General features: G+C 40.0%; 1 pseudogene; it reads left to right on the top strand.

The window, feature by feature from the left end:
• Positions 1 to 11,868, top strand: part of LOC149972473 (uncharacterized) — a 50,833-nt pseudogene extending 38,965 nt beyond the window's left edge.
• The last annotated feature ends 708 nt before the right edge of the window (positions 11,869 to 12,576 follow it).

Here is a 12,576-nt window from a genome sequence, read left to right as displayed (position 1 = left end):
TGGAAAGTAGAGATTTGTACATAATGATGAGATGTTCACGTCTCCGCCATAACAATGGGAGTCGTTGTCCTAAAGGCGGGAAGCAGGAGGCAAGTTTAAGGTCCAAAATAAACCCCCCAAAAAATCATTGGGCTTATTTTAGACAGATGTTGTCGAGAGTGAAACTTCTCGCTTTGCTTTTTCCTCTCTGTGGAGAGTGCATGGACGCAGCTGCAGGGAACAGTGGGACTTTTTCTCAACACAATGCAGAAGTAAAGATGTCTACAGTAGATGGTAACTGCCGTTTGACTCAACATGAAAGTAAGCTAGGGTTTTGATCCCGGTTCTGGGCTAGTGTGTAGCGGGCAGGTAATTGTTGTATGACATGTTTGTAGAATGTTAAAGTGGAACTGACAGCGTTTTAACTACTTTGCAGATATGAAACAGACAATCATAATATCAGTAAAAAATGTCAAACTCCCAGTTTATAATACAAAACCAACTTCATAAGAAGTTTTAAAAATAGATTATATTTGACTCAAAATTCCATGCCGTACATTAAGGCAGAATAGATGCATGATTTCAAAACATTTTTATCCTTTTTTCTCCCCAATTGGTAATTACAATCTTGTCCCATTGCTGCAACTCCGATACGGACATGGGAGAAGTGAAGGTTGAGAGCAATGCGTCCTCCAAAACACAACCCTGCCAAGCCACACTGCTCACTTAACCCGGAAGCCAGCCCCACCAAATTGTCTGAGGAAACACCATACAACTGGCGACCGTGTCAGCATGCAGGTGCACGGCCTGCCACAAGAGTCCCTAGATCACGATAGGAAAAAGACATCCCGACCGGCCAAACCCTCCCCTATCCCAGACAACTCTGGGCCAATTGTGCATCACCTCATGGGTCTCCCGGTTCAGCCAGCTGCAACACAGCCCGGGATCGGACCCAGATCTGTAGTGACGCCTCAAGCACTGCAGTGCCTTAGAGCGCTGTGCCCCTTCGGGAGGCCAGTTCAATGCATGATTAATATAATTCACTGTTTTAGTTTCAATGACTCAATGTCATTTGGTTATCTAGTAAGAAATAAGAATTGCTTTGCTAGTAAGGCTGGGAATGTCAATACAGTCAAACTAGCAAGGGTATTTATTTAATTAACTATTCATTTAGCAAGCTAAAAATAAAGCTGCTGGGAGGATGTCATGTCATTGGCGCAGTGGGTGAGTGACCTACTTTTTCCCCTCATTGTTTTTTGGTGGCTACAGCTAGATATGATACATTTATTTTATTGAACTTTTATTTAAATAGGAATTGCTTTGCTAGCTAGTTAGCTAGCTATGCTTAACTTGAAGAATTGTTATCCAGGATGCGTTTGTAAATTCATTCTGTCTATCCAATGTCAGAGCACTCTCGTGTGAGTGTGTCAAAGTGCAGAATACCTGATGAATTTACGAGTGCGCAATATGACTGGTGTCGGGAAACGTATGCAAAAGGGATTACTGTGCATTAAGAAAGTATTCAGACACCGTGACTTTTTCCACATTTTGTGATGTTACAGCCTTATTCTGAAATTGATTTGTTTTTTCCCCCCTCATCAATCTACACACAATACCCCATAATGACAAAGCAAAAACATTTTTATTTTTTTATTTTAGCAAATGTATAAAAAAAACAACAACTGAAATATCACATTTACATAAGTATTCAGACCATTTACTCAGTACTTGTTGAAGCACCTTTGGCAGGTATTATTAAGCCTTGAGTCTTCTTGGGTATGACAGTACAAGCTTGGCACACCTGTACTTGGGGAGTTTGTCCCATTCTTCTCTGCAGATTCTCTCAAGGTTAGATGGGGAGCGTTGATGCAGAGTTATTTTCAGGTCTCTCCAGAGATGTTCGAATGGGTTCAAGTCCGGGCTCTGGCTGGGCCACTCATGGATATTCAGATACTTGTCCCGAAGCCACTCCTGCGTTGTCTTGGCTGTGTGCTTAGGGTCGTTGTCCTGTTGGAAGGGGAACCTTCGCCCCAGTCTGAGGTCCTGAGCGCTCTGGAGCAGGTTTTCATCATGGATCTCCCTGTACTTTGCTCCGTTTATCTTTGCCTCAATACTGACTAGTCTCCCAGTCCCTGCCGCTGAAAAACATCCCCAAAGCATGATGCTGCCACCACCATGCTTCACCGTAGTGATGGTGCCAGGTTTCCTCCAGTCGTGGAAATTGTTTCTCATGGTCTGAGAGTCTTTAGGTGCCTTCTGGCATACCCCAAGTGGGCTGTCATGTGCCTTTTACTGAGGAGTAGCTTCCTTCTGGCCAATCTACCATAAAGGCCTGATTGGTGGAGTGCTGCACAGATAGTTGTCCTTCTGGAAGTTTTTCCCATCTCAACAGAGGAACTCTAGAGCTCTGTCAGAGTGACCATCGGGTTCTTGGTCACCTCCCTGACCAAGCCCCCCCCCCCCCCCCTCGATTGCTCAGTTTGGATGGGCAGCAATGTCTAGGAAGAGCTTTGGTGGTTCCAAACTTCTTCCATTTAAGAATGATGGAGGCCACTGTATTTTTGGGGATCTTCAATGCTGCAGACATTTTTTGGTACCCTTCCCCAGATCTGTGCCTTGACAAAGTCCTGTCTTGAAGCTCTACGGACAATTCCTTCGACGTCATTGCTTGTTTTTTTCTCTGACATGCACGGTCAACTGTGGAACCTTATATACTGTAGACAGGCGTGCCTTTCCAAATCATGTCCAATCAATTGAATTTACCAGAGGTGGACTCAAATCAAGTTGTAGAAACGTTGTAGAAACATATCAAAATGATCAATGGAAACAGGATGCACATGAGCTCAATTTCGAGTCTCATTTTAAAAGGTCTGAATTCTTACTGTATTTACTGTATTTAAATAAGGTATTTCTGTTTTTATGTAGTATATTTTCAAAACATTTCCCCCAAACTTTTTTAGCTTTGTCATTATGGGGTATTGTGTGTAGATTTGTGAGTATTTTTATTTATTTAATCCATTTTAGAATAAGGCTGTATTTTAACTAAATGTGGAAAAGGTCAAGGGGTCTGAATACTTTCCGAAGGCACTGTAAATTGTAGTCAGCAGCACAGTTAGTAACTAATCCTCTAGTTAACATGCAAACAGCCTAACTTGTTCTGCTAGCGTGAGTAAAATGGCCAGTGAGGTGTTCTCTCATTTGTGTCTGGAAGTAGCTAGCAAGCTTGCCAACTTTAGCCACTTGGGTGCGTGACTGCAGTTGTGAGGAATCCTTGGATCAACCCTACTCCTCGGCCAGGGTGTCCAGTGTCAATAGTGCAGTGTGTGCTCTGAATTTACGAACAGATTGTCTGACAATGCTCTGAATTTAGGAATGACCCAGAGTGCACTCTGACACACTGGAAGCAATTTACGACCGCACCCTTAGTTGTCAATCAAATGTATTTTGGCATCGATCAAATGGGAGGACAGGCAGGAAAGTTCCCATTCAGTTGTCAAAACGTGGGTTGGGACAAGCATGCACTGTCAGGTAAGCTGTAGAAGGACGAGCAGGTTATTATTCCCCATCGCGCTTTCAGTGCCATTTTTGACAGCCAACTAGCTGAACAAATTTGAAAGGGTTTATCTAATGTTCCCTCATTCGATTTTGTTTGCTCATTCCGTTCTGGCTAGCATTAGTTTTCGATCTTGTTGTTGATGTGGATAACTTAGGGAGAGAGAGCCTACCGTTTCATGTTTTTTTTAATCAATAGGACCGTGAAGTTCCCACATGTAAGAGGACTCCCATGGTATTTACCAGAGGTGGGACCAAGTCATTGTTTTACAAGTCACAAGTAAGTCTCAAGTCTTAGCACTCAAGTCAAGTCAAGACAGGCAAGTCTGAGTCAAGTGTCAAATCAAGACCGACAAGTCTCATGTCAAGTCTCAAGTCCTAAACTTTGAGTTTCGAGTTCTAAATAAGTCATAATGTGCTCTTCACCAAATGTAATACCATTTCATATTTGTAACAATAGTTAGTATATTAGTAATAGATAGTATATTACATTCACGCAAATCATGAATGCCTTAAAAAATATATATATTTATTACTTTCCAAATAAACGTTTACATTTCCATGGAAATACATGGGTAGCCATATCAAGGATCCCTATGGGGCCAATCAGGCGATGTAGGCTTGTACACAATCGCCCAACCTTAACACACACACACACCCTCTCTGTGTGTGGTCACAGTAGGCTAGCGTATGTCAATGGTTTTAGGAACAACAGTAACATCAGGCAGGATTTAGGCTACCAACTGCCTAGCCAGTTGTAACTCAATCTTGGGTGCAATGATCACATTCCCGCACCGACTGACTGTGTGGAGGCTCATTGATTTAACTTTACATTAACCTACATGCTACAATAGCAAAGTTATAAATGATATAACGTTAGCTGTCGGCTGTATTAGCCACTTCTTACCGTTCTTTGTACAGCTTCAAATGTCGAACAAAGTTGGAAGTTGTTGTGCCTCCGTCTGTAATTTTCTTCCCGCGTTTTTTAGCAAGTTGCAATCCGTTTTTTGTTGATACAGCGTAGTCTTTATAAACAAAAATAATAATTTTGGGTATCATCTTTCCAAGAGCTCCATCTAAATTCACCTGCTGACATTCCTTTGCACTACCACGCACAACTTTTCCCCAGCTGGCACAATTTGATTGGCTGCTGTCCAATTCAAACTGTAATTCGTTAAATGAAGAGTTTATGCTTTTTTTAATAGCATCATTTTTAATATTGGGCTTGGGGAGGGTATCAAGTCAGTTTGAGTCAAAGGACTCAAGTCCCAAGTTAAGTCACGAGTCATTGGTGTTAAAGTCAAAGTCGAGTTGCAAGTCATCATATTTGTGACTCAAGTCTGACTCAAGTCCACACCTCTGGTATTTACATATTTGCAGAAATACATTCTGGTGTATTTTGTGAATGCATTTTAATTATCTAAAGTCGTGCTGTTGCTACTGCCTGTAAACGCACAGTCCAGTTCAAAGTGTATGATGGTAGGCCCATGTGGCAAATGGCTTATTTGCATAAATGCCTGCTGTAGCTCTAATTGGATATGGCGCACTGGTCTGCGTAAATGTTTTTATTCGGTATTTATTGCAGTGTCTACTACTTGTCCAAACGCACGGTCGCTTTCCCACTCTGTATTGCTGTAGAATTTTCACAAATTCCTTACTATACATCATTCCCAAGCATTCTATGAATTTATGAAAACATGAAAATGACCATATCTAAACGCTGGCTTGTCAGAAAATGGTGTCATATTCTTCTTGGTGGTCTATATGTGCAGATTTTTTATAACATTTCATGTTGTTATAATGCTGTCAGTTCCACTTTAAGTCCCCTATTAACTGAGGTGAATGAAGCTACAGCAACAAGGTGATAATGACTTGAGTCAATTTTGCTTGCTTTTACTGTTCTCCAAATTGCATTTAATAGCTTTTAAACTGTGTAGAAATGCAGTAAATGAGCTTCAATTTAAAAAATATATCCTTGGAAGATTGTCACTTTGCCATACCCTAAATTTAGCTGAAATGACGCCCCTGATATGAGTAATAAAGTATGGTCACAGTTCATTTGCTCTGTTAAACCTACTCTTTGGAATGACTTTGATAGCAATAGTACATCTATTTAGTTCTTAAGTGGAGATCTTTCAACAATCATTCTCACGATAGCACATTGATAATAGTCACTCACAAAGAGTAATGGAAAAAGTACCCAATTGTCATATGAGTAAAAGTATAGCTACCTTAATAGAAAATTACTCAAGTAAAAGTGAAAGTCACCCAGTAAAATACTACTTGAGTAAAAGTTTTAAACTATTTGGTTTTAAATATACTTAAGTATCAAAAGTACATATATTTGATCAAATATACTTAAGTATCAAAAGTAAAAGTATAAATCACTTCAAATTCCTTATATTAAGCAAACTAGAATGCACAATTTTCTTGTTTTTAAAATGTATAGCCAGGGTCACACTCCAACACTCAGATATTATTTACAAAAGATGCATTTGTGTTTAGTGAGTATGCCAGAACATAGGCAGTAGGGATGACCACTTGTTATCTTGATAAGTGCGTGAATTTCACAATATTCCTGGTCTGCTAAGCATTCAAAATGTAACGAGTACTTTTCGGTGTCAGAGAAGTGTATGGAGCAAAAAGTACATAATTTTCTTTAGGAATCTATTGAAGTAAAAGTAAAAGTTGTCAAAAATATAAATAGTAAAGTAAAGTACAGATAGCACCAAAAATGACTTAAGTAGTACTTTAAAGTATTTTTACTTAAGTACTTTACACTGCTGCTGACAAAGACCAAAGGGGATCTGGGCTTCCATTACTAAACCAAAAGCAAGGTCAAAAAGATATATATACATTTAGAAGATGTATGTAAATGTATAATCAATAAATCATATGCTTCTCTGAGGAAATTTACCATTTAGCTCAAACCACTGTTCCAGGCATAGATTTACATTCTGTCTGGCTGAGAGTAATCAACTTTTTACATTCCTGTTTCACTATGCAAATTGTTTCCATCATCACAATGTGACACGTACTGACCAAGGAGCAGAGTGGGAAATGGACAAAGCATAATGTAGGCAGACTTTTGAGAGGATGATTTTACTGATTCAGGTTCCTCAATAGTTCCCGCTGTCACATTTTATTTCACTAAGACATACAGCTCTGCGCTGATATACTTTGTGAATTGTAGCACATTCATCCGATGGAGTTGCTGTTGTGGTATAGGCAGTGGGCCATGGATGACAGAGTAGGAACAATGAGGATATCAATTAGAGCAGAAAGCCTCGCCCACCTTTGTCCCTCAATACTCCATACACTCCAACACATGGGCCCCGTTAACAGTAGAGTGCTGCTCCACCACCGCCATCCCCCAACGAGAGATCATCAAATGATTAAAATTGAAAAGGAAAGACTGGCTTCACACCCCATTTAGCACAATGCAAACATAAATCACATTGGTATAAACTCACATTTCCAGGCCGGAAGCTTTAGAATGGTTCTTCAACTCAATGCATCCTCTCACTTTCCTTTCCCATATGTGCTTTTATCCTGGGAATTATTATCTTTCTTCATAATTGCTGGTGTTCTCATTTTTGGTCTGTACATTTTTTGGTTTAAAACGTTGTGATTGCTACATGTCGCTGCCAATCATCGATGGAACAATGAGGGTAAAACAGGGTAGAGGCGTTAGCGTACAATGTCAATTACTGCCCTAACATGCTGACCAGACCGGACATGTCGCGTGCACGAGCGTCGCAAAATAAATTTAAAAATCCTTGTTATTCAATTATTGCAACCACACTGCTCGCGCGCGCCAACGAGCGTCTGTGACGCCAAGGGCTAAAATAAAACTCATTCCTATTTCTGACGCAGATCACGCTGCAAGTCCTGCCTCTCCCATCTCCTCATTGGTTTATAGAAGCAGGTACCCACGTGCCATCTCCTCATTGGTTATACCCACGTGGGTGAATGAAAGATGAACTGTTTTGCCGGTAGTCGTGGTAATACAATGAAAGTTTAGATGCGATCACCATATAAGTTAAACGATGACAAAGCCTGGAAGGAGGAGAGATGACTAGAAACGATTCGGTTGGCCGTTTATGTGTGGATTAATTGTCGGAGTAGAGGTCCTTGTGCATTTCAGGTAAAATAACAACTCAATGTTTATATCCCAGGACAAATTAACTAGCAACAGCACGCTAGCTAAATAGGACAAATTGACTAGCAGGAGCAAGCTAACTAGCTAAATTGTCATACATGTTTAATGCTTTAATTAATGTCGTTGGTTCAGGGTTTTTATATATGTTTGATATTTTAACCTATGTGTCGTGATCGCATTTGGTGTGGGGGGACAAAATAAATGTATGCACGATAGCGCACGATGGCGCACGAGCGCAGCCGGTTTGGGTTCCATGTTAGTACTCTCTCCACTTTCTCTCTGCAAAATACTGGTAAATTACAATGGTTCCTCCTTTAAAACTTGTGTCATACTGCAGCACACCTTGCGGGCTGCTGCAGCATTTTTTGGCACGTTGTTTATTTGTCAGCCATTTTTTCTGTTAATGCGAGTTAGTGCTAGTTTGACCACTAGAGGGCATCTTTGAGAAGCATTTGATAGTCTTCCATATTGGCATTACCAGAGATTTTTTTATTTATTTTGAAATAACATAGTATATGGGATTGATTTTAAGAAATGTGTCTTAATTAATTTGATTAATATTATGGTGTTTCTATTCCAAGAAAAATGAAAATTGAAACCCTCCATTAGGATGGAATGGAAAATATGTCGCCGTACAAAGTGATGGTCGGAAATAGGCTACAGCATAAGAGGATTGGAGGACGATCTAAGGGGCATAACATTTCCACACCCTAATTGTAGTGTAACCAAACTTTCAGTTGAGCATACTTGCTCTTTCCCTTCTCTACTTCTCTGCCGGAAGTTGATGCTGTTGCTTTGCAACCTCTTGCTCGCAAGTTATCATAACAAATTATTAGTTAGACATTTTTCGACTATGGGTATGTTTTTAAATTCTCAAGCACCCAAGCTAATGTTGGCTAGCTTGTTAGCTACTTCCAGACACAAATGAGACCACTCTGTGTCCCGCCCTGACCATGGAGAGCCCTTGGATCTCTATGGTATAGTAGGTCAGGGCGTGACTAGGGGGTGTTCTAGGTTTATTATTTCTATGTTGGTGCTCTTGGTATTGTTCCCAATTAGAGGCAGCTGAGGTTCGTAGGGGGCAGCATTTTCACTTTTGGATGAATAGCGTGCCCATAGTAAACGGCCTGCTCCTCAGTCATAGTTGCTAATATTTGCATAGTATTAGTAGTATTGGATAGAAAACACTCTGAAGTTTCTAAAACTGTTTGATTTATGTCTGTGAGTATAACAGAACTCATATTGCAGGCAAAAACCTGAGAAATTTGTTTAGATTTTTTCTGGGGGTGGCAGATTTTCAACCAAGCTCTCATTGAAATTACAGCGAGATATGGATGAGTTTTCACTTCCTACGCCTTCCACTAGATGTCAACAGTCAACAGAACTTTGTCTGATGACTAATCTGAAGGGGGGTCGAATGAGACAGGAAATAGTCACCACTGCCACGAGTTGACCATGCTTTCACCATGCGCGTTCACACGGGAAGGACCTGCGTTCCACCACTCATCTGAAGTCATTCTAATTCTCCGCTTGGAACGTAATTCAAGATGTATGTAAACAACATTCTAAAGATTGATTCAGTACATCATTTGACATGTTTCTACTGACTGTTACGGAACTTTTGGACATTTCGTCACGTTATAGTGGACGCGATTTGTGACTTAAATTGTTTACCAAACGCGCTAACCAAAGTAGGTAATTGGACATAAATAACGGACATTTTTTTTTAAATCAAGCATTTATTGTGGACCTGAGATTCCTAGGACTGCATTCTGATGAAGTTCATCAAAGGTAAGGAAACATTTATCATGTATTTTCTGGTTTCTGTTGACTCCAACATGGCGGCTAATTTGGCTATTGTTCTGAGCTCCGTCTCAGATTATTCCATGGGTTGCTTTTTCCGTAATGTTTTTTTTAAATCTGACACAGCGGTTGCATTAAGGAAAGGTATATCTATAATTCCATGTGTATAACTTGTATTATCATCTACATTTATGATGAGTATTTCTGTTGAAACTATGTGGCTATGCAAAATCACTGGATGTTTTTGGAACTAGTAAATGTAATGCGCCAATGTAAACTCAGATTTTTTAAATATGAACTTTATCAAACAAAACATGCATGTATTGTGTAACGTGAAGTCCTATGAGTGTCATCTGATGAAGATAATTCAAGGTTAGTGATTAATTTTATCTCTATTTCTGCTTTTTGTGACTGCTATATTTTTCTGGAAAATGGCTGTGCTTATTGTGGTATGGTGGAGACCTAACATAATCGTTTGTAGAGCTTTCGCTGAAAAGCCTATTTGAAATCGGACACTTTGGTGCGATTAACAACAATATTTACTTTAAAATTATATAAAACACGTATGTTTTAGGAATTGTAATTATGAGATTTCTGTGGTTTGAATTTGGCGCCCTCTATTTTCACTGGTAGTTGTCATATCGATCCCGGTAGTGGGATTGCAGCCATAACAAGATAACATTCTATTATATTACATACATACATACATACCGTAGAATGATAAATCATGCAATTATTATTCTCAAGCTAACCAAAAATATTTCGCTATGAACACCTGTTCTCGCCATCTTCAGTTGAATTCATCAAACATTCTTTCATGGCAGCTCATAAGCAGGCCATGTCCTATTTGTTTCTTAGTCTAAATATAATAATTTTGCATGAAAGTATAACGGTTAGCTTTTTTTACAGAAGGATGAAAGAACACAATATGTCTGTCGGGGGAATGCTATTCTGATATGTCAGATGAAGAGTTAGACCAGAAAGTCAGGGCCATTAAGGCAAGGATGCCCCATGTGGGCTTTAGAATGGTCAAAGGAAGTCTCCAAGCAATGGGTCATCGTGTACAATGGCGAAGAGTTCGGGAGTCTTTGCAGCGTGTAGATGGTGCAGGTATCGTTGCCAGAATGATCCAGCTTCGTTGCATTGCTCTGCAAAAATACTCTGTACCTGCTCCCCTGTCTCTCGTCCACATTGATACAAATCATACATTGATAAGGTACTAGATGTATAATGTCTCCATCAAATCTTAGAAGTAAACTTTTTTATTCTTACTTATTCGTAGAAAATATCAACTGGTAGTGCATAAATAATGAAGCAGGTTAATAGGTTAAAAACATTTCACTTTTCATTCCAATGCTTTTTTCAAGATACAACATTGTCATATTTGGCAGTATAGATGGATTTTCAAGGAAGGTAAGTATATTATTTTGTATGCATATTGCATATTTCCCATCACCTAATGAACAACCACAATACCAGTCTGGTGTTAAGCTTTCTGTGCTGTATTGATGTATCTCCTGCTTTAGATTGAACAGTCATTTCTCAGTTATTGTTTTCATATCTACAAAAAAATGAGCTATTTTCTTTACTTTCAGAGTGAGAGCTGATCAAGGGGTCGAAAATGTCGATATTGCCAGATGTATGTTCACTGTCCGAGGAACAGGCTATGGAAGCGTTATTGTTGGCAAAAGTGTCCAGAGGTAACCAGAGGTAATTAAACTGTTCTGTGTTCTTTTTCTCTCTTCCTCTCTGCCTGTCTTGTTGTACATGGAACCTGTCTCACGTGCATTCATTGAAGATGTCAGCTGCTAATTTTCAGATTTACACCACATAAACATAGCCATTTTCACTGGACTATCAAGCCCCTGTTGCTGCCAAGTCATGGTTTCCCTGGGGGTTAGCCTTGCAATAACCAAGTGGTGAGACACATAGCCCTCTATATTTAACTGTTTCAGGTACACTCAGATAGGTATATGCATCACATACAGTCAGTAACCACTCACAGAGGCACACACAACTTGCATTTCTATAACCTTGGACCCACCTCAGTGATCACTATTCATGGAGGAAGACCACAGGACCACAGAGATTAGCCCCCCCCCCCCCCCCCCCAAATCCTTTTCTTTCTCTCTGTTAGAGTGGAACGCTTATGGACAGATGTTTGGAGTGCTGTGACATGTCAGTACTACAACTTTCTGCACAGTTTGGAGGAAGAAGGCTACCTTGACCTGTCAAATTCTATCCACCTCTTCTGTGTGGGATATGTGTTCCTACCTCGTCTGCGGGCAGATCTGCAGCGTTTCACAGAGAGTTGGAATAATCCCCCTTTAAGTACAGAGGTCAACCTGACACCTCACCAGCTGTTGCCTTAGCACTACACAACTGATTCAAATTATCAAGTCATCATCAAGCTTCAAGTGGTATTTATGTATTCATTTGTGATCTGGTAATGTAAAAGTCTAATAATGACATTATCTTCTATTTTTTGTCCTCATGTGTCTGTTTTTCAGCATAAAGTACTCTGTAGTCACTTAGTGTGGACACCAGGTGAGACTACACACACAGATTCCTGTTGAACACAGTTTCTTTAACTACCTTATTTTCTCGGTAACAGTCTCTCTCCTTCACTTCATCCCTCTCCCCCTTCTCCCTAAATCCTCTAGGTTATATCAGCTGTGTTGGTGAACCCCTCCCGCATCTGAACTGGCTGACACAGAGAGCACAGCATGATCATAGGTGAGAGGTCAATTGGTCGGGTCAACAGGAAGTATTATTAAAGAAATGCTTTACATTGAAATACAGACAGAGATGTAGTAGTCCTAGAGTTAATGATCCAAGGTCAGTTTTGCATTTCACCTCCTGATGATTATGATGACTGACTGTTATAATTTTAAAAAACAAAGCTTAATCATCGGGAAGGCTGGGTAGCCTAGTGCGGCAAGGTAGCGTGTTGGACTGGTAACCGGAAGGTTGCAAGTTAAAACCCCCAAGCTGACAAGGTACAAATCTGTCGTTCTACCCCTGAACAAGCAGTTAACCCACAGTTCCTAGGCCCTCATTGAAAATAAGAATTTGTTCTT

Source organism: Oncorhynchus mykiss, chromosome 23 (genome assembly GCF_057628025.1).
Source record: "Oncorhynchus mykiss isolate SJ-2025 chromosome 23, ASM5762802v1, whole genome shotgun sequence".
NCBI lineage: Eukaryota > Metazoa > Chordata > Actinopteri > Salmoniformes > Salmonidae > Oncorhynchus > Oncorhynchus mykiss.
The sequence above is the reverse complement of the archived record's forward strand: the minus strand, read 5'-3'. Positions and strand labels throughout refer to the sequence as shown.